The sequence below is a fragment of the Squalius cephalus genome (genome assembly GCF_949319135.1).
Source record: "Squalius cephalus genome assembly, chromosome: 11".
Lineage (NCBI taxonomy): Eukaryota > Metazoa > Chordata > Actinopteri > Cypriniformes > Leuciscidae > Squalius > Squalius cephalus.
The window spans coordinates 22,519,876-22,545,941 of NC_137132.1; the positions used below are offsets into that span (position 1 = coordinate 22,519,876).

The 26,066-nt window shown below is 44.6% G+C and overlaps 1 pseudogene across 1 annotated transcript; it reads right to left on the reverse strand.

The window, feature by feature from the left end:
* Window positions 1-405: 405 nt before the first annotated feature.
* On the reverse strand, window positions 406-24,896 carry LOC307167839 (complement C4-like; annotated as a pseudogene). Its single transcript, XR_013824091.1, has 23 exons — window positions 24,852-24,896; window positions 24,544-24,670; window positions 24,178-24,293; window positions 23,872-24,045; window positions 23,507-23,690; window positions 23,197-23,383; window positions 22,961-23,104; window positions 22,673-22,802; window positions 22,503-22,580; window positions 22,212-22,411; window positions 21,611-21,724; window positions 21,409-21,479; window positions 21,176-21,315; window positions 20,806-21,008; window positions 20,610-20,661; window positions 11,034-11,117; window positions 10,694-10,921; window positions 9,850-9,925; window positions 8,136-8,292; window positions 7,947-8,051; window positions 3,609-3,755; window positions 956-1,045; window positions 406-429 (listed from the first exon to the last, which is right to left on the reverse strand). The product of XR_013824091.1 is annotated as a complement C4-like (transcript).
* Between the last annotated feature and the right edge of the window lie 1,170 nt (window positions 24,897-26,066).

Here is a 26,066-nt window from a genome sequence, read left to right on the forward strand (position 1 = left end):
ATAGAAAGCTCAAAAGAACAGCATTTATTTGAAATATAAATCTTTTTTAACATAATAAATGCATTTACTGTCACTTATGATCAATTCAATGCATCCTTGATAAATGTAAGTATTAATTTCTTCCAAAAATGTTTAAATGGTTGGTATATTGGGCTATCAAACAGTTTTAAACAAATAAAATTCTAAAAACAGCATTACAACATTTTTTTGATATTGTTTTATAAGGAATTAGCCTATTAAGAATTAGGAGTAAAGTAACGTTTCAACGTTTTATAGTTAACTCTTTCCCCGCCATTGACGGAAATTTCAATCATTTGTGAGAAAACGCTTCTGCGCGGAAATTTCCATTTTTTCACTGTTATACGGTAGGGGGTGCTATGGCATCTTCTGAAAGAATCTCCTGATTCAGCAGAATCTCTGCTGAATCTCCTAATCAAAACACATGAGAAGAAAATGCAGAAACGTACGTTGTCATGTAAGCTAATCATATGCATATGTAAAATAATGCCAACAACAGCATATAAATCAAAACTGCCTAATGCTAATGAAAGAAATGTAGACCCAGGACGAGCTATAGGACTGTGCAAGCTTTGGGGATGTTGATGGACTCGATCTACTCAATCATTTTCATCATCGTTCTGAATCTGATCTGGATTTAGTCTTTTACAAAACGCTATTTTCTCAGCTTTTTCTCAAAATTGTGCTTTTTTTAAAAAACTTATCCACACTGAAGTGTTAATTAAAATGTTTTTTTGTTTGTTTATTTGTTTGTTTGTTTGTTTAAAAGCTGAGGGTCTGTTCTTTCTTTTGATATATTGCATGTTCAGATAGGCCTATTCATACAACAAAATATTCTGGGGGCCATGACACTTTTGTGAAAATTATCACAAATGCTCGCAGTGGCTGGCAACTTTAAGAAAAAAAAAAAAAGAGTTAATATAATTCCGCAACCCACCTGTGTGGACTGGAATCCACCACCATATTTGCGCTGCTCTGTCAGCCAGTTTGCGGCGAGTTTAGCAGTCTTCATGTCACTCACTGACAGCTGTCAAGACCAGTTGCTGGTTTATTAACGAATGATTTACAAAAGTCAGTAAGCGGGAAGCCAACCAAAAATGTTGTGCATATCAGTATTATGTAAGTGTAAAGCAAAAAGGAGAACGGGCAATGAGCGCCGACCGAAGCCAGCCTCTTGTCGTCAGGCCGGAATAGCAGAAAGAGAGCGCGAGCCAACTGGAAGGCAGTGATTTTAAAGACTCTATCATCGGTCCACCAATTAGCACGGCACTGCCCACCGCAACAGCTCCACCTAAAAGTGGCACAGAACAGCAGCAGTAGGCAATGCAGGCTTGATTACCCACACAGGGAGAGACACACCCAGCACTGCATAGCCGGGCGTGACATCACTCCCCCCCCAAAAAACAGAGGCCCACGTTAGTGGGACTCTGGATTCATAATTAAACACTCCCAATCTCCAAAATAACAAATAAATGCAAAGCAAATATTAAACTAAACTCAATCACACTGGAATACCCATACACACATTAAATCGTGCACATTCACTCATTTATCCGTGTGGACACAACTGTTACAACCCATAACCAACACTGACCACTCTCACCCCAGATCTCCACTGTATCTTACCACCCAGCAAAATCCTGGCACCTTGGATAGCTAATTAAGGGAGGACAGAGATGAGACAAAGACAGGGTAGAAAAAGGACAACATCACATCGACTCATCCGGGGCCCGAGAAAGCGCATCTGCTAACACATTGTCAGCGCCACGAATGTGTCTAATAGACAGTCGGTAGGGCTGCAAAAACAGCGCCCACCGCATGAGACGCTGATTAGCATTTTGTAAAGACTGTAGGAATGTGAGCGGATTGTGGTCTGAATAAACCACAACGGGATGTAAACCACCCCCCACATATACCTTGAAATGCTGGAGCGCCCAGATCAACGCTAGAGCCTCCTTTTCGAACGTCGAACAATTAAGCTGGTGACAATTAAATTTGCGTGAAAAAGAACCTACTGGTCGCTCAATTTCTTGCTCATCTTTTTGTATGAGCACTGCACCAGCCCCCACCTGACTTGCATACACTTGAAGTTGAAAAGGGTCATCTAACTTGGGTGCAGCCAGGACAGGCGCAGAACTCAACAAAAGCTTTGCATTTTCAAATGCACGCTTACAATCATCGGACCACACAAACTTAACCGATTGTTTTAACAAATTGGTAAGTGGTAGCCTGGTAATACCAGACTCTGCTACTTCACTTTGCTTCGTAGACAGAGTCTGGAATGGCATAACAGAGAAGTGTTTTCTCTCTTGCTAGGGGGCGCTTGTCTGAAGTTTAAAATCATTGGTTACCCGTAAGCCAATCACATAACGTTTGGTTATGGCGTGTGTTATGCGCATGCTCGGCCGCATTTAACTTTCACTGTAAACACATGTATGATGCGAAAACAAAACCATCGAGCGAAATACCGGAGTGAACATGGCTGTGAACGACTTTTGCAGATTATGTGAAGTAAATCTACGCATCCACGGTACAATCAGCGTGTACGTCACGGCTCTCAGCCCGCCCTCTGTTCGTTGATTGGCCCGGCTGTTTCCAGACCGGTGGCAAACAGAAAGCTCTGAAGCTGTCTCAGACTGAGTACAGAAGCGAAATGAAATTGAGCGGAAGTACGAAGTCTGACGTAGTCAGGCTAGGTAAGTGGGGCCACAACGGTTGAAAAATTACAACAAAAATTCCGATAAAACCCAATCATCCCTAGAAAACGCATCACTTCCTTTTTGGTAGTCGGCGAAGGAAACTGGTCAATGGCCAATACTTTAGTCCTAATTGGCCGCACTTGCCCCTGCCCCACCACCTTGCCTGAAAAAACCACGGTGGCCTGGGCAAACTAGCATTTCGCAAGATTCACCGTGAGCGTTGCTGCCACAAACCTCTCAAACAGCGAACGTATGCGCGCCAGGTGTATTTCCCAAGTGTCTGCGTAACACACCACATCGTCTATATAAACTGCACACCCGTCCAACCCCGCAATGACACGATTCATGAGACGTTGGAATGTGCAGGGGTCGTTACGCAGTCCAAAACTCATACGGGTGTAAGAATACAACCCCGAAGGTGTAATAAATGCAGCAATTTCCTGCGCCCTAGGCGTAAGCGGTACCTGATAATACCCCTTTAATAAACCAAATTTACTTACATAGAGCACTACCAACCTGATCCACACAATCCTCGATAGGTGGTAAAGGAAAGGAGTCAGCCTTTGTCACCGCATTCACCTTTCTATAGTCTGTACAAAACCTAAATGTGTTGTCAGGTTTTTTAACAAGTAAACATGGTGATGCCCAGCTCGAATATGATGGTTTTGCTAGGCCATTATCAAGCAGATATTGCACACTGGCATCCAAGCTTTTTTGTTTGTCCGGAGCAACACGGTAAAATCTCTGTCGAATGGGTTTTGCATCCCCCACGTCAATGTCATGTTCGATAAGATTGGTGCAGGTTGGTGTGGACGAAAACTCAAAAAGTAAAGATTTTAACTGATCATGTTGTTCCCCATCCAAATGCCCTAAGAGGCTGTCCAAGCTAACCAACGTGTCCGAATTGTTTAGCCTAGCCTGCAGGACCGCATCATCCGGATCCCGCACCCCATCCCCAGCTGCCACCTCAGAAGCGTTGGGTGCGCCCTCCCCAATAGCCAGTCCAACAGGTCTATAAGCAGTCTTATCACCCACCACCTGCAATGGTGAGGAATAATATGGTTTGAGTAAGTTAACATGAACCCGTTGTGTTTTCCTCCTCCGCTCAGGGGTGGACACTACATAGTTGTTCTCCGATATTTTCCGCACAACAGTATATGGACCAGTGTATTTAGCCTCTAATGCAGAACCCGGAATTGGCAGCAACGCAACCACTTGATTACCAGGGCTAAACACTCTTACCTCTGCTTTAAGATCGTACCGTCGCTTCATTTTAGTTTGCGCTTCACATAGATTTGTATTAGCCAACTTCCAAGCCAAGAACAACCTTCGGCGAAAGCCATGCACATAATCGGCCAAATTCCCAGGTATCTCCACACCACCATCTAAATCACCACTCAACATCGATAAAAAGGTGCGCACTTTGTGCCCAAAAACTAAGTCATTAGGGCTAAACCCCGTGCTCTCCTGTACTACCGCACGGGCCGCCAGTAGTAGCCACAGTAATCCCTCTTCCCAATCTCTCTTAAAGCTGCAGTCGGCAAGTCTGGCAGATTGAGTGGACTTAGCCAAAATGTTGAATGTTTACAACTCTCATGCCCTCCCCCACTACCAACGAGCACCCGCCCATCGTCAGTGCGTGTGTACCTGATTTTCTGTGAACGCGTACGTCTCTTCAGCATCGATCAACACCATGGACTCGGAGGTAGGCTGCCCTGGCTAATCTATCCATAGATAGCAATAACCGAGGAATTGGAAGCTTGTTAGTAGATTTTCTCTCCGCCATCACGCTTCGTACAATCTTCAGGCGAACTTCAGGCGTGTCGTGTGCATGTGATATTGTAATATGCGCGTCTGCGCGAGGGAGGGGGGATCTGTGGCGTGTGCACGAACTGTGATTGACAGTCAGATCTCACACCCCCCTGCGCTGATTGGACCCGATGAGACGGGAGCGGTGGATTTTTGCAAAACAAATAACACGCTCCAGGTGGAGTTAGAAGCTCGGGTTTTTTTCTAAAACCACCTTATTTATGTTGTTCTGTCGGATTATAGTGTCAATTTCACTGAATTTGATAAAAAAAAATGTTGCCGACGGCAGCTTTAAGTTCTACACAATAAGTGCGCAACAACGATTTCAATGTGGCATGAAAACGTTCCAGAACCCCCTGGCTCTGGGCATGATATGCGCTACTTAAATTATGTTTTACTCGCAGTTCTTTTAACGCCGCCGCAAATGTCTTGGACGTAAAATTTGACCCACGATCGCTTTGGATTACTTTTGGTAGGCCAAAAATGGATATAAACTGAGACAAAGCCTTCACAATTGATCTCGTGGTTATAGTCCTTAAAGCATACGCCGCAGGGTAACGTGTCGCTTGGCACATCACAGTGAAAAGATAAACACTGCCAGACTTTGACTGTGGCAAAGGGCCCACACAATCAATAACTAGATGTTCAAACGGAGTGCCCACGGACCGAATGGGTTGTAGCAGCGCAGGTTTAATCTAAACATTTGTTTTACCTGCAATTTGACAAGCATGGCAACCTTTTACGAAACTCGCTATGTCCCTTCTTATCCGTGGCCAATAGAAATGTTGCAATACATGATTGTAGGTTTTCCTCACCCCAAAATGGCCAGACGCTTCTCCGTGCGCTGCTTTTAACACCAACTCCCGGTATTTCACAGGCATCACCACCTGCAACACCTGATCTGCCACATTATTGTCCGCCCGAGGCGACCACCTGCGCAGCAACAAACCATTTTGGATCAGATAACCATAATCGACATTATCATCGCCCGAGGCCAAAGCGAAATACTTCTCAAGATTACGATCATTCTTTTGCGCCTCAATTACCTCACTAGGAGATAACGGTGCTGGTAAATCTGGGACAAACACTTTAACTGCACTAGCCTTAGATACATCAGATGATTTCACTGTCTGAGCACGAGCCATTGCTCGCGTCACCGCACAGGCAGTGAACACCTCTGGAAAATCTTTAAGACATTTGTCTGTCTCAACTGATGGCCACTGTTTTAACCACAGGACATGACCTCTCCGGCCACACACAACCCCCTCCCAAATTATTTCCGATAATCAGGTCAATATTTTCAACCGGTAGAGTCGGACGTACAGCTATAGTCACCTCTCCATTCACAAACCCCGACTGCAACTGAATTCTATGCAATGGCACTGGAAACGGTTGGAGCCCAATTCCTCGAATCAACACAAAACTCCCAATATCAGACAAAGAGGAGAAAGGCAGGACCGATTGGCGAATGAAACTCTCCGAAGCTCCAGTGTCACGCAATATTTTAACTGGTACCCTATGAGCATCTCCCACCAGTGAAACAAACCCTTCGGTGATAAAAGGAGCGTAATCAGACACTGTGATTTTAGGTTCATCACACAACATTTTAGAATGCTCAGGGTCAGTTTGAGTTCCATTTAACTTAACATTCCTCAACTGTGCAGCAGGAATCGACGTGGCACAGGCAACATCTTTGACATTGCTTACTTTACTCTTATTACGGGCACTCAAGACTGGACATTCCTTTTTCCAATGACCCAATTCAAAACAATAATGGCACTTACTGTCGGCATCACTTTCCCGTGTTCTATTACGAGGCACAGGATAAGACCTCCCAGGAGAACCCGCATCAATGCGGACAGGGCGATTTTCCTTGCGATTATCGTAACGCGGAGAAAAAATATGATTTCTATGCGTCAACACATATCCATCAGCAAGGACAGCAGCCTCGGCAGCTGTCTTCACCTTATGTTCGTTTAAATATGTAGCAATCTGTTCGGGCAAAATGTTCTTAAACTGTTCCAAAATAATTAAATCGCACAAGTCATTAAACGAATCAATCCCCTCCGCTGTGCGCCAGCGATTAAAAAAGCTACTAAGCTCTCTGGCCACATCAGCGTGAGTTTGTTTTTCCGACTTTCTCCAATTGCGAAAGTGTTGTCTATAAGCCTCAGGAATCAGTTCGTAACTTTTTAATACAGCCTTTTTACTGATTGGTAACTCTTTCTTTCTACAAAAGGCAGTGCCACAAATGCCTCTTGTGCGCGCCCAACTAATACCGTTTGTAAAAGCAAAGTCTTATCCTCATCACTCCAATTTTGGTCGGCAGCAACATTTTCAAACAAAGAGAAAAATATGTCCGGATCTCGTTCGTTGAACTTTGGAAGAAACTTTATCATATTTGCTACGCCCGATTTCTGAGTGGAATTTCCACCGGCTTTACCTTCAGCCACCAGCTTAAGCCTAGTGCGTTCAAGTTCACAAGCCCGCTCCTGTTCATAGGCCTACTCCAAATGCTTCAGTTTTTCCCTTTCAAACAAACGATCTTAGACTCCATTCTCTTGCGTTCTAAATCTTGTTCTATTTCCAGTTTCTTTTGCTCAAATTCCAATCTCTTTTGATCCAATTGCATCTGCAAAAGTATTTTTTGTTGTTCATAGGTCAATTTGTTACTTTTGGCCGGGGGACTTGAAACAGACGGGTCTGTTGGAAATGTTATTGGGGTAGGCTCTGCTGGAGTACCCTCAGGCAACACTTGATTTTCTTTCAAACGATCACGAATAAAATCGATCAATTTATCTTTCTTTGTTGCTTTTGGCAGTGTCAGTTCAATCCCATAATAATCTGCAACATTCACCAATTGCTCTTTTGTTAGCGCCACTAACAAACTCTCCGAAGGAGCAGCAAAAAAGTCCTCCAACACACTCATTGTACAGACTATTCAATAATATGTACACTATCAACCAAACTAACTAAGTATAGGTTTTCCAATTACTCTTTCTTAACCAACCACAAACAAACAATTTTGCAAAGTGGAAAAGCAGTTCAAGCAGCAGAGCAAACCAATCACAGAGCTCTCCCCCTAAACCTATACGTTTTTGAGAATATCTTCTTCTGTTACGTGAATTATGTTCTAAGAGAAATAATTCAAGAAGTAAAATTGCTGGTAATAATTTAATTATTGACTGCTGTCACAATTAGTAATGTCTTTTAGCTTCTGCTGCACTCGCCGGGCTTCTGAACTTTGATGGTCATGCAAGGTCAAGGCATAAACTGTGATGGCAAGCAAATAAGGACTCTCCAAAGCATCCAACTGCCCAACTAGATAAGACTTTGCTTTGTCAATAGCTGCTCTCTGGAAATAAACAGAGGTTTGTTTATTCAGTAGTTAATTAATTGCACTGATGTCACTTGAGTTACCAGTTCTGTATCACTTCCCAGCTCGTAGACTTTCAAAGCATGGTTCATTGATATAAGGAGAAAAGCAGTTAGGGGAACATCCTCTTTCGCCTTTCCAACTCCTCCCTGAGGATAAATATTTGTCTATTTTAAGTCAATGTTAGCAATACAATATTGATAAATAAAATAAATATACCCTTTTAGCTGCACCTTCATTCCTCTGTCATATAGGTGATTGGGATCATCCCATGCACCATTGCTCTTCTGTTTGGAAATTAGATAAGACATGGCATCCTGAATATATAAGTCATTCACATTGATAATGTCCCGGGACTCCGTCAGCTCCTTGGCAATATATGCAGTAAGCCTACAGGAAGGTTGGATAGAATAAAAAAATAAAAAACACTTTTGTGCTAATATATATCAAAAACAAAATCTTAAATTATGTGTGGATTTATTGTAGTTACAGTTTTTCTCGATTGCTTAAACACATTTCTTGAAATCCATAACATCTCACCCAATTCCCCAAACATCCTATTTTCAGGTCAAAATGAAGCTCTACACTCAAAACCATTCACTCTTGCTGAAAAACCAAACTTTGCCCTCAAACAGGACACACAAGCCCTCAAAATCACACACACTACAACATAGTCTAAGACACTGGTGCAATAAATTCAAAACAACATTTCCAAAACTGGTAAGTTATGTTGCTTGTGGTTCCCCCATCACAAACCTTTTTACATGATGAACACAAAAGACACAACCAGTGGATACATTGGCACATTTTTATTCATACACAGAAACCACACACACACAAAAACTTTTTTTTTTCCTGTTTTACTCTTTTTTTTTTTTTTTTTTACTCTCTCCTCTATTTTTTTTTTTTATATTTACTTACAGTAAGATGTGTGTGACCAACATATGACAGTAAAAGAGCACACACAAACCATATTCTAATATGGAATTGTATTGGAATGGTAAAGAGTGTTGGGACGTGACAGGAGGGCCTCCACTCAAGGATACAATATGATGGACATGTCTAAGAATGTTCCACATATGGTTGAAATACCATAATTTGCCTAGAAAGATAACATTCTGTGAGTCAAGACTATAAAGGAGAAAGGATGCCTTCACTGTCACACTCTGCAGCCACACTGTCTGACTGTATGACTGCTGGCCTTTTCTTGCAAGAAAATAAACCTCAAAGACTATTGGAAATGTTTGTCTCTTATTCAGTGATAGAATTTTGTTTGCCACCACACCTCCCTGAAGGTTCTCGAGGCGACGGTAAAGCGACTCAAATTTGGCCTTACTCGTAGCCCAGCCTCTCTCATAGTCATACCATTGACAAAGACATGGGCAACTAGAGTGGCTTGAATTTCATCTGAGACTGCTTGTCTTCTTGTCCTTGCCCTTCCTCCTCATCATTCTTATCCCTCTTCCTTCATGTCTTTCTGGATCCATTGTTCCAAAACGCAATAAACTGATTTGGGCCCTTTTATATATCTATTGAAGGTTGTGATTGATGTGTGTTAAATTTTGACTCTTAGTGTTTCCACCTGGGTAATTGTGTGCTAACTGAGCTGAAGCTGTGCTGACTTGAGTGAACAATTTTGAATGCTAGTGCTTTCTAAATGACAACATGGTCTAAGCAATGAGAAATGAAGGGATTTGTGTGTAGAGTTTTGCAGTGACAGTTCAACAAATCTGACTCATGTGTCAAAACAGGGAATAGTGTTTATAGTTTAGTGAAATGGGTGCGCTTTTTGATAAATGGCGTTATGGTTTTGAAATTTTAGTTCAAAAGCCTGGTTATAGTGTTTAAGCAATCGAGAAAAACTGTAATATAAAAATACATTTTAAGCATTCTTGGCATTGCTAGTGTCATGCTATGCCAGTTGCGCTAGAGGAACCAAATATTTACCAAATACTGCTGGAAGTCTGCAGAAAGGCTCTGTAAGAGCCGTCCGTTTTCTTGTGTGTGAGGACGGTGCTGTAACCTGGTACATAAGAAGTTAAAACAAAGATGTATGAGTATATATGATGTTTCAACATCCTAACATTTGTCAGGTATTTTAATACTTTTGTATAATGGTGGGCCCAACAAAAACTCTTGTCTCGCATATATTTGCAAATATATGATGTATACAATACTCTTCAAAAGTTTGGGGTCAGTGCGATTTTATTTAAAAGAAATTAATAATTTTATTCAAAAAGGATCTATTACACTTAAGAAAAGTGACAGTAAAGGCATTTTTAATGTTACAAAAGATTATATTTCAAATAAACACTGTTTTTCAAACTTTCTATTCATCAAATAATCCTAAAAAATATATATATCAAAGTTTTAACAAAAATATTAAGTTTTCAACATTGATAATTATAATGAATGTTTCTTGAGCAGCAAATCAGCATATCTGAATGATTTCTAAAGGATCATGTGACCCAGAAGACTAGAGTAATGATGCTGAAAATTCAGCTTTGCCATCACATGAATAAATTATATTTAATAACATATTCAAATAGAAAACAGTATTTTTGATCAAATAAATGCAGCCTTGGTGAGCATAAGAGACTTTTATCAAAAACATTTTTTTTTTTTAAATCGTACTGACTCTAGGAACGCGATTTAAACACATTTTCCACCAAGGAGAGCCCCCAGCAACAACCTGGATACCCTAGTTACGGCCCTGCTCATAGCTTATGACCTATTAGAATATTTACTTGATTTTTTTGTCATCTAAAGGTATCTCATAATGGATACGCACCAGTTTGGATCATTGATTGGGCCTCATCTCTTCGTTCAGCTTTCAGTGATATCCATTGGTTGGTGGCATCCAGGTACCTCATGGCATGAATAGCAGGAGACATCTTCACCATAGTCTGCTCCGCACAGCCAGTGGGCAGCTGAATGAGTTTATCAACACCCTCCAGGTTTAGACAGTTCTCTACCGACTCCATCCATCCATCCATCCATCCATCCATACACACATAGGCTCACGCTCTTCAGAAACATTCACAGAATAAGAATTCACTTACTTGATCATTGGACTGAAAACTTCCCTGGAGTTTAGCGGCTTAAAACCTTATACATATATACCACCTCACCTTTTAAACTCAAAAAGATGTCCGAGTCTGTCCCACCAGGGATCTCATCAACAGCGACTAGAATATCAATCTCTAATTTCCTCACTGCATTTCACGAGTTCACACTTACATATAATTTGAAGGGGTAAAGTTTAACGCGTATTTGGCGTGCTGTCCGGAGGGAGGGCTCCGAGCTCGGAGTTCGGCCCGAACCCAGAGTACTCCCCCCGTATGTAAGTGCTTAGGACTAGAAGCGTGGAGAAGGGGTGGTGGAGGGATGCTGCAAAAACTGTCAATGGAATGAGGTGAGACTGCTGAGTATATATACACCTCTTACCATTGATTGCTGAGTGCTCTCCACCTGTGTTAATTATCTGAACGTGCTCCTCCCGAACCTTGTTAATAAAACATCATTTCACGAGTTCACACTTACATATAATTTGAAGGAGTAAAGTTTAATGCGTATTTGGCGTGCTGTCCGGAGGGAGGGCTCCGAGCTCGGAGTTCGGCCCGAACCCAGAGTACTCCCCCCAAAGGCTAAAGAGCAGAGGACAGCCGCCGGACTAAAGACCCCCCAAATGAGTGCCGAGTTTGGCGGGCTGGCATCTCAAGAAGGGGCCTGGATGCTTGACCGGGGAGGCCCGTAATGGTGGCTCACTGTCTGGACTGACGTCCCCTGTTGGTCTGCGAATGGGGAGCGGTTGTAGTTTACAGTGACCGATCGGGAGGATTTGCGCTTTTCCGCTAAGCCCAAATTCTCGCTAGCTAGACAGAGGAAACAGAAAGGAGGAAAAATTAGAGCTTGCCCAAGAGATTCTCTCACACTGCATCGCTGGATGAAAGAGAAAACGTAAGTGCTCTACCGGGAAGGTTCTCACTCCGTCCGCTGAGAGACCAATGCTCGCTGGACGGAAAGAGGAAACAGGAAAATTAGTGCTTGCCCAGGAGATTTTCTTACACTGCATCCGCTGTGAGACCAAATGCTCGCTGGATGAAAGAGAAAACGTAAGTGCTCTACTAGGAAAGTTCTCACTCCGTCCGCTGTGAGACCAATGCTCGCTGGACGGAAAGAGGAGACCGGAAAATGAGTGCTTGCCCAGGAGATTTTCTCACACTGCATCGCTTGATGAAAGAGAAAACGTAAGTGCTCTACTGGGAAAGTTCTCACTCCGTCCGCTGTGAGACCAATGCTCGCTGGACGGAAAGGAAACAGGAAAAGGAAACAGGAAAATGAGTGCTTGCCCAGGAGATTCTCACACTGCATCCGCTGTGAGACCAAATGCTCGCTGGATGAAGGAGAAAACGTAAGTGCTCTACCGGGAAAGTTCTCACTCCGTCCACTGAGAGACCAATGCTCACTGGACAGAAAGAGGAGACAGGAAAGAAGAGAAAGAGGGGATAGAGTGCTCTTTAATAGAGAAGTACTACAGAAGAGACATCACTGCTGCGGCAGTAGAAAAAATTAGCTGGAGAAACAGAGCTCCTGTGAGAGCAAAGGAGACATCACTGCTGTGACAGTGGAGAAGATTAGCCAGAGTAAAAGAGCTCCAGTAGGAGCAGAGGACACGTCACTGCTGTGGCAGTGGAGAAGATTAGCCAGAGTAAAAGAGCTCCAGTGGGAGCATAGGAGACATCACTGCTGTGACAGTGGAGACATTAGCCAGAGTAAAAGAGCTCCAGTGGGAGCATAGGAGACATCACTGCTGTGGCAGTGGAGAAGATTAGCCAGAGTAAAAGAGCTCCAGTGGGAGCATAGGAGACATCACTGCTGTGACAGTGGAGACATTAGCCAGAGTAAAAGAGCTCCAGTGGGAGCATAGGAGACATTACTGCTGTGACAGTGGAGACATTAGCCAGAGTAAAAGAGCTCCAGTGGGAGCATAGGAGACATCACTGCTGTGACAGTAGAGACATTAGCCAGAGTAAAAGAGCTCCAGTGGGAGCATAGGAGACATCACTGCTGTGACAGTGGAGACATTAGCCAGAGTAAAAGAGCTCCAGTGGGAGCATAGGAGACATCACTGCTGTGACAGTGGAGACATTAGCCAGAGTAAAAGAGCTCCAGTGGGAGCATAGGAGACATTACTGTTGCAATATTAGAGAAAACTTTGCCAGAGAAATTGAGCTCCTCCAGGACCGGAGGAGACATCACTGCTGCAGCAGTGGATAAACTTACCTGGAGAAACTGAGCTCCTGCGGTGTGTGGCTGAACAAAGGTAGGAGGAGAGTGGGGCTTAGCGAGCCGATGCTTGTCTTGTGCTTTAGATCAAAGACGCGAGAAAAAAGGAGGCGAGATGAAATCCTTGCAGGATTATGCACATTGAAGTTTAAGTGACCGAGCAAAGATAACAGTTTGCGTTTAGAACAATTTTGATTGTCTGAAGTTTATTTAGTTAAGTACAAAAGAGACGGTTTATGGTAAAAGACGAAGCTTGCATAAATGTATGCATCTTGTATTTATTTAACTGTGTTTCAATTAAGGATTACTAAACGCTTGTCATGAAACACATGCTTGTATAGGTTCTCTTACGAGAGGTCTCTCGTATTGCGTAAGGTTAGCTTACGCATCGGGAAAGTCTTCTTTCTTCGAGATCTGAAGCCAAAAAATTATCCTTAATTTTGTATACATTGTCAACGCAGTGCAGCAGCCGACAGACCTAGGCAGGCTGTATAAGCGTGCTCATTGGCTGCTCGGCGGCAACTGCTTAAGCCTATCGGTGAGCGCTCTGAACGCGGCAACCAATGAGGGCGCTTCGCGCCCTCCGCACCCTTCTAACCGTCAGAATGGGTGTGGCCAGCGTGTATATATTCAGCGCTCATAGGCTAAAATTCTGATTTTCTTGTCTTCAGCGACGCTCTTCGCATCGCTGGATCTTGAGAGCCGCCGCCGTTGAAACCAGCGACCAGCAAGCTTAGGACAGCGCCTGAAGAAGCCGGCCGTCTTCGCCGCCTTCAGCCATCCGTGCCTGCTACGCTATCCGGCGACATATCCTTTATATTATTACTGTTTCTGTGTGTACTCTAAAAGAGCACGAGTGTGTACTCTTTTTGCGGCTCGTGCCGCGCCCCGCTCAGCAACGGAGACCGCCACCTCTCTGCGCTCTCCACCTGGGCCGCGGGCACGCCGCCACCGCACTCTCCGAGTGCGAAGAGCTTTCAATGTCGACCCTGCGGGCTCGACTTGAAGCTTTCGACCAAGCTGTCGCTCCGCCTGTCCCTGCCGGGCCGCGCAATAAGAAGCGCCGCTCGCAGCGACCACCGGAGACTGTTGTGACTGAGGAGCTCGCCGGAACCTCTCCCTCGAGCTCTCTCTCGCCCTCTCCCTCCCGGCCGCTCAACCGCCGGCTCTGCCCGCGCCGCCGCCGCGTCAGGAGATGAGGCGAATGTGATAGATACCCGTACTCTCCCTCTGTTCGAGCCGTGCAACTACGCCGCTCACAAGGGATGGCAGAAGCGGACGGTCTCGGAGCGAGTTTCCTCTCCCTCTGTTCGAGCCGCGCAAACTGAGCCGCTCACGAGGGATGGCAGGAGCGGACGGTCTCGGAGCGAGTTTCCTCTCCCTCTGTTCGAGCCGCGCAAACTGCGCCGCTCACAAGGGATGGCAGGAGCGGACGGTCTTGGAGCTCTCTTTACGTTACAAGAAAGCTACTCCGTCCTCGCGCGTCACTCACCGGTGAAAGGGGAACAGAGTGTTTTCGTCCCGCCGTAGCCTGGACTATAACCTCCATTCTCACACATTTCTCAGTCCCCTCTTAAGTTCAGGCGACTGGAATTGTTACTATTGCAGTATACGAGCCTGTTATAAATACACGCTCGCCTGCAAGCAAACGCCGTCACAAGACATGATGACGCTAACCGAGTACTAATGTATTCTCCCCTGTGGCTCAGTGGCGGAATCCTAGACTGTCAAGCTGGAGACCGGGGTTCGATCCCCGCTCTCGCGGCAGTTAAAGTTTATGCTGTTCGCTTCTCCGAGCTCGCGGACAGTTTTTCTTACATACAGAAAACAAGCCCGCTCTCTCCCTCGTTGGGCCGCGCAGATTGCGCCGTTCAAGGGATGACAAAGCGGACGGTCACGAGCAGCGTTCAGCGTGCGCGCCTCACTCGCCGGCGAAAAGAGAAGAGAGTGTGTTAGTCTCGCTACAGCTGGACAACCGCCAATCCTCACACATTTCTCAGTCCCCTCTTAAGTTCAGGCGACTGGAAATATTACTATTGCAGTAAACGAGCCTGTTTTAAACACACGCACGCCTGCAAACAAACGCCGACGCGACACATGAGGTCGCTTTTTATATGCTCGCGCTAACTGAAAGCTTATGTGTTTTCCCCTGTGGCTCAGTGGCAGAATCATACGCTTTCATGCGAGAGATCCGCGTTCGATCCCAGCTCGCGGGGAAGATAAAAATTTATGCTGCTTGCTTCTCCGAGCTCGCGGCCAGTCTTTCTTACTTACAGAAAGCGAACCCGCCTCTCGCACCACACCTTCTCAGGGTGCTCGAGTATTTTTGAGCGTCTAAACACGAGAGAAGAAAAGACGGTTAAATCCCGCAGCCCTGCGGCTGGACCACCGTCGAAGCTTAACGCTGTCAGTCCCCGTTGCCACGGCTACTGCAGCTGTTTACCCCGCAGTCAACGAGCCGGTATCTACCCGCTCGCCTGCGCGCATCCGCCGTTCTCACGGCAACCCAGAAAAATTTCAAAAGAGCATATGTCTGGTTGCACGGCTGACGCCGTATGTGTTTCTAGTACAGTGAATGTGCCCACGTTCTGTGCTCACCCCTGTACACAAGCACTATACATCCCGTGTCTCTCACAGAGCCCACTCTCATGAAGCAGGCAAAAGCCGCTTTAGTGTTAAAAGTAGGTCACGTGTCCACTTCTCCGTGCCCACACCTACTCACTGCCCGCTCTGTCACACGGCCTCGCACGACCGGTCATGTTTTAAATGTAAGTCCTGTGCCCGCCCTCGAGCGCTCACACATACTAACGAACATTTTCGCCCCCGACGCCGCCATCGCGCGTCGCGCCTCACACTTTATGTTCCCCGTCTAAAGCCACCGGGACACTGTGTGTAAAACGGCCAGCTATCGCTGCGTGCGATCCGCCGTATCTAAGCACCAAGAGCGCGCGCGCCGCGCCCGCCCCTCCGTTTCGAGCTCTCGAGCCCGCGATGCGCGGCGATCGGAGCCCGGAGGCCATTCTGCCCCTGGCTGCACACGCAAAAGCGTGGGAAACTATTCCAGGCGCATCAGAACGGGTGCTAAGCACAGTAAAACAGGGCTATACTCTGCAGTTCGCTCGCCGCCCTCCGCGCTTTCAAGCGCGTATCGAGACCAGAGTGAATGGGGAAGTAGCACATCTACTTCGAGCAGAAATAGCTACACTTCTGTGCAAAAGGGCTATAGAACCGGTTTCCCCTTCCATGAGCGAGTCGGGCTTTTACAGCCGTTATTTCCTCGTTCCCAAGAAGGACGGAGCTCTCAGACCAATTTTGGATCTGAGACGTTTGAACAAGGCTCTTATGAGAAGACCGTTCAAAATGCTCACAACCAGACAAATTCTCGCGCAAATTCGCCCGAGGGACTGGTTTATATCTCTCGATCTAAAAGACGCGTGCTTTTCAGATCCTGATAATACCCCGTCACAGGCCATTCTTGAGATTCGCCTTCGACGGTCAGGTATACCAGTACACGGCCCGCCTGTCGACACAGCGCGCGCGCTGCATTCGACGCCTGGCCGCGTCCCTCCGGCCGGGCAGCACCGTACCTCTCAAAACATTTCAGAGGTTACTAGGTTGTATGGCCTCAGCCGCAGCAGTGCTTCGGCTGGGTCTTTTACGAATGCGCCCGCTACAACGCTGGCTGAATGCCCGAGTGCCTCACAGAGCATGGGCTTCCGGCGGTATCCGCATCAGAGTGACTCAGAGCTGCGTTTCAGCTCTGAAGCCCTGGTTAGCGGCCGACTGGTACCAGCGGGGAGTGACAATGGGAGCTATCTCACACCGCAAAGTTATCTCGACGGACGCTTCCACCTCAGGCTGGGGCGCTCTGTTCGAGGGCAAACCGGCTTTTGGCCTGTGGTCAGACCGGGAAAAATGCCTCCACATAAACTGTTTGGAGATGATAGCGGTCGAGAACGCGCTCAGGCGCTTCCTCCCATTCATACGGGATCACCATGTGCTAGTCCGCTCGGACAACACGTCCGTGGTATCCTATGTGAACCGACAGGGCGGTGTCAGATCCAGGAATCTGTGCAGGCTGACAGAACGCCTTCTCGTGTGGGCTTACCGCTCGCTGCGCTCGCTGAGAGCCGCGCACGTGCTGGGCCACCTGAATGTCGGTCCAGACAGACTGTCCAGGGACAACATTCCCCCGGGAGAATGGTCTCTGCACCCCCAGACAGTCCAGTTTCTCTGGCGCCTATTCGGCAGAGCGGAAATCGACCTCTTTGCGTCGAAAGACAATGCTCAATGCCCGAAGTTTTATTCGAAGAGCGAGGACGCGCTGTCCCAGACATGGCCCAGCCTCCCGCTGTATGCTTTTCCTCCGATCTCCCTGTTGCCACAGGTCATTTCGAGGATCAGAGAAACGCACCACTCAGTGCTGCTTATAGCCCCGCGATGGGAAAACCAAACTTGGTACCCAGAGCTAGTGAGGCTGTCGCACTCACCCCCATGGCCGATCCCGGTGAGAAAGGATCTCCTCTCCCAAGCCGGTGGATCGATCTGGCATCCCCATCCAGAGCGCTGGTCGCTGCATGCATGGGTGATCAACGGATACCCGTTGACCTGTCAGAAGGGGTCGTGAACACGATCACACAGTCGAGAGCCCCCTCCACGAGACGGCTCTACGCGTCTAAATGGTCGGTGTTTTCTAAATGGTGCGCTACTAAAAACTTGGATCCGCGCGCATGCGGGGTCCCGCGGGTGCTCTCCTTCTTACAAGAGCTGTTGGAAAAGGGCAGATCCCCTTCCACGCTCAAAGTATATGTGGCCGCTATTGCAGCGTTCGCTGAGACGACGCGCGGCCGGGCAATGGGAAGGAATGAGCTCATTATCCGCTTCCTCAGAGGAGCTAGACGGATGAATCCCCCGCGGCCCCCCTCGGTTCCCTCGTGGGATCTGTCCTTGGTCCTAGCGGCCCTAGAGGCTTTTCCCTTTGAACCGCTTGAATCCGCGGATCTAAAGTATCTGTCGCTTAAAACCGTTTTTCTGATAGCTCTGTCTTCAGTCAAACGAGTGGGTGATTTGCACGCGCTATCTGTTAGCCCTGCATGTCTTGAGTTCGGGCCGAATGACTCGAAAGTCATTCTCAGACCGAGACACGGTTACATCCCCAAAGCGATTGGAACCCCGTTTAAGGCACAAGTTATGTCCCTCTCGGCTCTGCCAGCATCCGACAGTGGGGACAGTGATAACCTCCTATGCCCTCCGGGCGCTGAGAGTTTACATCACGCGCTCCGCCGCTTTCAGGCGTTCAGAGCAGCTCTTTGTTTCCTTCGGCGGACGCACCAAGGGTCTTGCCGCCTCGAAACAGAGCTTGTCCAGGTGGATAGTGGACGCGATAGCAGCAGCTTATGCCTCCAGACACCTGCAGTGCCCTCTGGGCATCAGAGCCCACTCCACTAGAGGCATGGCCTCGTCGTGGGCCTGGTCCAGCGGAATTTCTAATCACGGTATTTGTATGGCGGCGGGCTGGGCCTCCCCATCAACATTCGTGAGGTTTTATAACCTGGAAGTTCCTGCCCTACAGGCAAAAAGACTGTCAGCATAAGTGACATGTATGCTCTGCCCATTTCTCGTGTGCAGACTACGTTCATATGCTGGCGCTATTCTGGTACTATACTCAGGGTGAAGTGTTTGACTCAGACCGGCTGATCCGCTCTGTTTCCTATTTCCCGTTACGCGCTGTTGTCGGTGCTGGCCCGCGCTGCTGGCCGCCCGTATTATTCTCTGTCGCGCGGGAATTTTTCCCTTCATGTGAGACCGACTATGTCGTTTTTCTCCTACCCTTATGAGTGCTTATGTACTGTATGGGCTCGCTCTGCCGGCCCTACTGTTTGTACTGTTATATGTTTATAGACCGGCCGCGCCGCTCTATTTCATATGCTGCATGAAGTGCCTGTACTGCGCTGGCCCGTCTCTCCGACCGGCCACATTTCCCAGCAGAGTGTTTTCCCCGGTTTCCCTGGGATTCATGGGCTGGATGCTCGGCGCACACGGCGTTGACAAAGGGTTCCCGATGCGTAAGCTAACCTTACGCAATACGAGAGACCTCTCGTAAGAGAACGTACTCGGTTACTAATGTAACCTCGGTTCTCTCTAGAAGAGGGAACGAGTATTGCGTAACCTGCCGTGTCGCGCCACGAGCTTTTGCGCTTCAGACTGCGAAAACCAGAATTTTAGCCTATGAGCGCTGAATATATACACGCTGGCCACACCCATTCTGACGGTTAGAAGGGTGCGGAGGGCGCGAAGCGCCCTCATTGGTTGCCGCGTTCAGAGCGCTCACCGATAGGCTTAAGCAGTTGCCGCCGAGCAGCCAATGAGCACGCTTATACAGCCTGCCTAGGTCTGTCGGCTGCTGCACTGCGTTGACAATGTATACAAAATTAAGGATAATTTTTTGGCTTCAGATCTCGAAGAAAGAAGACTTTCCCGATGCGTAAGCTAACCTTACGCAATACTCGTTCCCTCTTCTAGAGAGAACCGAGGTTACATTAGTAACCGAGTACGTTTTTTTTTATTTTTTTTTATTTTTTTTATAATAATATATTTACGAGATTTGCAGATAAATTGCAGGACAGTGTTAACGATAGGTTCTTAATGATTCTGTGATCAATCTGCACGTAACGTGTGACCTACTGATTATGTATGACAGTAAATCATTTGTACAGAAACAATTTAAAACGTGCATTCCCCCGATCAAAAATTTGTATACAGATGGCATGACTGGCTCGTGACTCAAACTACTGAAGCAAGCCAAGCTCAACCAAAACAGACACGAGAAAGGCCGAGCTGAGCACTCACTGAGTTGACCCGGCAAACGTTGAGTATGGACTGGCCGGTACTGAATCCGTGGCGCGGGCCTGCTGTGCGGCCTGACGAAAGAGGAAGACCCTTCCCCTCGCGTGAAGAGGGCGGCATTGCCTTACTAACCATTTCTCAATGGCGGGAATTATTGCATGGACCGGTGCAGAGAAATACGCGGAAGGAGATCGCGGATGTTTCGCCCGCGGTTATGATCCAGTTTGTCAAGCCTGACGCCCGCGATATTGGTCAGAGGATTGCGGCAGAGGTTCTCCAAAGACGAGAGGTTATTCATCGGACGGGAATCGCTCGATTCGGACCTGTTAGGACGATACTGTCGGACTACATGCTGCAAAAACTGTCAATGGAATGAGGTGAGACTGCTGAGTATATATACACCTCTTACCATTGATTGCTGAGTGTTCTCCACCTGTGTTAATTATCTGAACGTGCTCCTCCCGAACCTTGTTAATAAAACATCATAAAAAGACAAAAAAAAAAAAAAAAATGTTTACTGCAATGATGGAAAGCCTATGAACAGATCTACTATTTATATGCTGGATTCTTACATTTTGGATCAATGTTGAACTCCCTGTCAATAGAGGTGATTTCTCCTTCCCCCTAAAGATGAAGGATTATCAAGAGAGTTTTTGGGTGAATACTGAATTACTTGTAGGAAACAAGAGTATTCCCATGAGAAACACCTTTAATTTCTCAGGTATGTGACACTGAAGCACAGTAAAATCGTGGTATGCCACACTTTACCTCCACAAGAGCTCCTTTTCTACTCGATCTTGGGCAGTGTCTGAGGCGTAAGCCAGCACGGTGATGGGGATATTTCCGATAACAAGGGGCACCACGGTGAAATACACGGCCACTGCAGAGTTACCAGGAACCGTGACCTCCTCCCTCACCTCACTGCCGCCAGCAGTGCACAAACCTTCCTCCTTATTCATCTTCACTATTACCTAAAGAGACACATGATATGGCATTCTCGGCCCTTAAACAGGAACTAGAGTTTTGCCGAGTTTCAAAGCATTTTAATCTTGTTTGTCACATTAATCATTTTTCAGGCACATGCACTGTTTGCTGGTTAAAAAGAATAGCACCTGAAATAAAGTTGAATTAAATTTACCTGTAAACTCTCTTGCTTGTAATTGTACACAACAGCTTTAACCTGAAGCTGTTCATTTCTCTTCACAGAGTAAGGTAGGTTGACAGACAAAAATAAATCTTGGAAGACCTTCAGGGGTTTTGGCTCTGCAATGCAGAATCCTAAATAATAATAATAATAATAATAAACACCTTTTGAAAAATAATCAGCATCTAAATAACACACCAAATGGCAGATTTTAAGTTAATAGCAACCTTTTGTGGAAGAAATGCCCACAGCCTGTATTTCCCAAGTGGTTATAGAATCAGGAGCAACTGCATCATGCCTTTAAGTTTATAAAAGACAAAAAAGTATTTACAGATAAAAAAATTATGATAGAGGTGATTTATTCTATTCATCAGTATATATAGTCAAACTCATTATAATATGTATTTATTTATCTGATTAATTGGTAACCTGATAATGCCAGTCCTATCTGATTCAATGACTGTCCACATCCATGACTGCTTGAAATACGAAGGTAGATTGCATCCTCATTAATAACAATTTCGTCCAGTGTGTCGTCAGTGACTACAGTGACAGACAGAAAAATAGTAGATTTCAGCTTGTATATACTTTTTATATATTTTAATACATTTTATAATTTAAATTGATTGTATATAAGTGTAAGCAGCCAATTTAGTATTAATATTGACAATATTGTAATAATTATAATAATTATGATTATATACTAAATGACTTCACTGCTCAGTAACATTTATACTATATTTTACTATACTATATTTTAAACTATAGTGGCAGTGAAGCCACTGATATTGACAATATTTTAACATTATTATTATTATTATTATTATTATTATTACTATTAAGGATATTAACACTAATAATAATAAATAAATAAAAAATTATTATAAAATAATAAACTAAACTGGCTTCACCGCTCACTCATTTCTTTGTTTGGTTTGATTTAGAATGTCAAATCACTGTATAATTGTGCAATAAATGTAGTTTTAATCTAAGAAAACCCTCCCAAGAAGTTATCCAAGACAAATTGTACCTCTTCAAGGCTGGTTTTTCTCCTCTCAAATTTCTCCTTCTTCCTCCTCTCATTTGCAGCTTCGCAGCATTGTTTAAAAGCCTTACGACAGCTGTCCAAAGCTTTTACTCTTTTGAGACGCTCATCACAGGACGTATGCAGTTTGCTTGGCCTTACACCATCAAGACAACATTTCCTGTCTTTGTTCTTATAGCTGTTGACTGTTGATGATATTATCAATTGACATATGATTAAATGACAAATCATGTGAGGAATGATTAAGGGTTGTCAAACTGTTGTTTTGCATCTTACCGACTCCATTGTATTTTGCAACATAGTCCGTTGCTCTCCTGATACGAGGGTCAAGTTTAGAGTTGTAACACTTATGCTCTGAGAAGTAAAAAACTGTGTTGATCACGCTTTCATGCTCTTATGGTTCTTGAATAATAATTCACAAAATAGACTGTCAGCAAGTATTTTACTTGTGGGTAGAGGGGTTTCCAGATCACAGTTACAAATGAAAGTTAGCCCAGCTCTCTGCAGAACAGCACTGGAGTCCTCTCCTCCTCCGACAGAGCAGGCCAAGTCATACAAGTTCATATATTCAAACATCTGTGGGAAAAAAACAAATCATCTCCATCATGAGCGGCAATACTAAAAAGGTACATGCAGTACTTTTAGGAGTACACTAGCATAGTGTACTAGATATCCACAAAACTCCAGTTTTGATTTTGTACATAGTGTACAGCACATAATCCCAAATGCATTACCTTTTGAAGGCTTAGTTTGTTTTTGTTCAGAATGTAAACAGCGGAGTCCACTGCGGCAAGAGCCACCTTGGCCTTTGGATCTGTTCTGACCGTCACCTTAAACTCAGTTGCAGGTTTTATCTCAGCCATTGGATCAATTTCTACCTTTACAAACAAAACGGTATGTGGAAACACTCGCTTCTAAACCAATATTTCACCATATTTAGATTCTGAATGATAAATCATCTCTGCTGTACCTTGCCTTTGCAGACATCTTTCACATCGACCCACACAGAGTCAGCCACTATTTTTCCTTTTGGTGTAAGGCTTGTAAAATAGTAGGCGACCAGGCGAAAAGAAGGCACCATTTCCACATTGAATTTCAGATTGATTGTTGTGATTTCAGTTCTTGGCACCCTCCCCACCTGCACAATTCGTCCTTTACTCCAAACCTGTTTGGGGAATTATTTATTTTTTAAATGATGGAAGACATTAGATTGAAGATAAAGCAAATCTGGTAAAGACCTATTCAAAAAATGACATCCAAGCTGATTGTTTTAGTCTTACCAATAAAAGAAAGTTGGTTTTTCAGGTGTAATGTCCCGTAATGTGGCTTTTAAGTCTTCTCCAGGCTGTAGGAACTGTTGCTCCACTTCCAAACTAAGATAGCTGTGTTCTTCAGCGTTTATTGCACTGGCTGTCATCTTTTTTCACTACGAATTACCTCCTGGTCTCTCCCCTCGGCAAAAACCTGCAAAATAAGGACCATATTAAATGGACAGTCCCAGTCCTGGATGTTGATTGGTCAATACCAAAGCCACAAGGATACACAAAAGGTTGATACTGTTGTTGACAGCAGATTTAAAACAAGGCCATTGTATATTGTGGCCACTTTGTAATAAAGAAATATCAAATATCATGTGAAATCTCACCGTTATAGCTAAATTCTTAACCTGCGGTGGTATTTGAAAGGACATGGCTACATCTCCCATTTCATTTCCCCAGCCCTCATTGCTCAGAATCTGCTCTGGTGATCCTTTTATTCTAACAGTGGCTGTAAATTTCAAGTTTGGGACTCTTTGGTCATCTGGATATGTTGCAGTAGCCTTCAAAAGAAGTGCAGTAATCAATTTATTTTAATTTATTTGTGTATGCAGGTGTGATACTAACATACGTTTTAAAGCCAGAGAGGGATAAAAATAACATATTTGAGTTAAAAAATTATTTAGGCCACATACCAAAATGGAAAACATGCCACCCGGGGTGAAATATGTCTTGGTTTTTGACAGATCAACAACATATGGTGATGTCACAATCTTCACAGAAGAACTTTCTGCTTCCTCTAGATTGCCACCTGCATAAAATAAGTACAAACATTCATTGTGATATAATTTTCAATCATTAAACATATTTTAATACCCATCTGAGGATAAATAGTAACTTTAAGTAAATAAAATGACTAAAAAAAGATGACTGGTGTATAATAAGACAAAGAAACACATATTATTTCATCAATATATTTTTGCACTTGTGATAACTATAATTTATTTTATTGCATACATTTCCTGATCTAATCATTAGGCTACTTTCCATTTATTACTCACTTGCTTTTTCCAAAACCGAGACTGCAATATAAAGATAATATCCCTCTATATGGCCTTGAGTGTTATTTTTTGACGCTGTCTTTAAGACCTCAGTGAGTACTTCTGTATTTGTAGTGCCATCCTCTACCTACATAACAGAAGAATATAAACAAATAAACCAAATCAGATACTGATAAGTACATTTTACACACACACATGCATATATACGTTATAAATATATATATTTTTAAACAATTTCTTTTTATTATCTGAAAGACTTAAACTTAGAAACATTTTAGCTTTTTTCTACAGCAAAATGATTTTCTTACTGCTATCTGCTGTTCAGTGCCTGGGAGATATATCTTATTCCCCATTTGCGGGGATAATTGTGACTTTATATCTCACAATTCTGACTTTTTTCTCATATTGAAAGATATAAACTGGCCATTGCGAGTTATGTCAGTTGCAATAAATAAAGTAAGAATTGTGAGATACTGTATAAACTCGCAATTGTGAGGAATAAAGTAGACTTGCGAGATGTACATTTTTTATAGTTTATATATTGCAATTTTGACTTTTCTCAGAACTGAGATATAAACTCACAATTGGAAGTTATAAAGTCCAATTCTGAGGGGGAAAAAGATTCTGACTTTATAACTCGTCGTAATAGAGTGGTGAAGGTATGAAAACTAATTCGCCACTGGTTCCAGAGATTTTCCTATGGGTTTTTTCGATTAATGTTTAAAACCCCATAGGAAAATCTAAGGAACCAACAGCGAATTAGACTTCTGGTTTCTGACATCATACTGAACCTGCAACTGTCAGGGATGAACGAGACAGAAGTAATCACAAATGCAGTAAGGTGAATTTATTATAATTACAGTAGTGTGAACAGCAGGCAAAGCCAGTTAGACACTGGTAAAGAGAGTCGTGGGTATCCACGCAACAACCAGAGCCACAAACAGACAGTCCATAAACAAGATCTGAATTCATCAGTTTAGCAATCACCCAGACTGGAACAGAACTGAGGCACAACTGTGAGCTGGAACACACTACACAATAAACACCAAACTTCTGACAACACAAAACAGAAAAGGCACAGGTTAAGTAGAGTCATGCTAATGAGGACCAGGTGAGATCAGCACTCACGAGCACAGAGAAGCTGTGTCCCAATTGACCGTTCGCAAAGACCCGCCCCCTTTAGTTACTGTTAGTATGTCCGACAAACCACGCCGCTCTCACGCCACACCATGTTCTCACCAGATGGGTAATCCAGCATCCAGAAAGCGTACCACCCCCGAGGGCCGCCATTGGCTAACAAGCCATCACCTGCTGTTAGCATTCCATTGACTCCCATTCATTTTGGCGCCACTTTGACAGCGAATAACTTTACATCTGAGGCGTTTAAAGACTCTATTTGTCCATTGTTTATTTCTAAAGAAACACGACAATGTATAAAAGGCTCCATTACCTTGTATCTTACGTTATGGCCCCGTAGAAGCAGTTTTTGTAAAAATAGGCTAACGATTGCGTCATAACCACGC